The sequence below is a fragment of the Schistocerca americana genome, chromosome X (assembly GCF_021461395.2).
Source record: "Schistocerca americana isolate TAMUIC-IGC-003095 chromosome X, iqSchAmer2.1, whole genome shotgun sequence".
Classification (NCBI taxonomy): domain Eukaryota; kingdom Metazoa; phylum Arthropoda; class Insecta; order Orthoptera; family Acrididae; genus Schistocerca; species Schistocerca americana.
Window position 1 is genome coordinate 507,653,370 of NC_060130.1, and position 1,027 is coordinate 507,654,396.

A 1,027-nucleotide genomic window follows, 5' to 3' on the forward strand; every position below is an offset into this window, starting at 1 on the left:
GCCATTAGATGGCATATGCGCCCTTAGCGCTATATCATCCCACTGCTTGCTTTATACAGGTTTTTACAACTGCCTTGCTACTGATTGTATTTTTAACTTATGACAGAGAATAACGAAATAAATTCTTCGAAATGAAATGGAACAATTCCTACACCGTGTCGTTACACTCTCCGTCTCCTTCTGTTACCTTCTCTCTTCACACTATGATCCCTATTCCAACTGGAGCCTGGTGGTTCTTACCATCACAGTATTTCTTTCCAGATCGTAACTTACATGTGTACCAAATTAAACTGAAATCTTTTCAGGGATTTAGGACTAGCTTTTTACCCGTAGCGTATACATTTCACACGTATTTGTAGACATATGTACCTTTATCTCTAGCGAATTTCGCGCCACAGTTTCATTTTCTCATAGCTCAGTGTTTGTGATGTCATATCTCCTGAAAAGCGTATCGTACAATGATATAATTTTGTAGGTATCTCCAGTAGCATATGTGGCTACTGTATGCGAAATGTGTTGCGAATACAGTTAATAGCAAAGAGGAAATAAACTTAAAACGTCATGCATAATGTGGCAATGGTTCACGTATCTCAGTGATTATGTCATCATGTCTCCTGAACTGTATGTTGTAGAACGATATAATTTTGCTGGTACGTCCAGTGGTATATTTGAATACTGTCTGCAAAATGCGTCACGAATACTGTTAGTAGTGAAGAAGTAATAAGTTAAAATTTCATACTCCATGCAGCTGTTTTATTGCACGAACACCAAAAATGTACCATTTCTGGATTATGCCGGTAACATGACAGTAGCCGTATAAAGAATCCCCACCAACATATACACATCAAAAGAAGTTTTGCATCACCCGGTTCCCAGAACTCCTGAAGATAGATGTTGACTGTGGATGTTATATCACAGACACAGTCCCTTTGACTGTTCAGAGATGTCACTTAACTCGCCCGAAGATGTAAGCAACCATGCATAAGCAGCGCCTATTAGACGGAGGCGGTCCGACAGCCGATCAGTT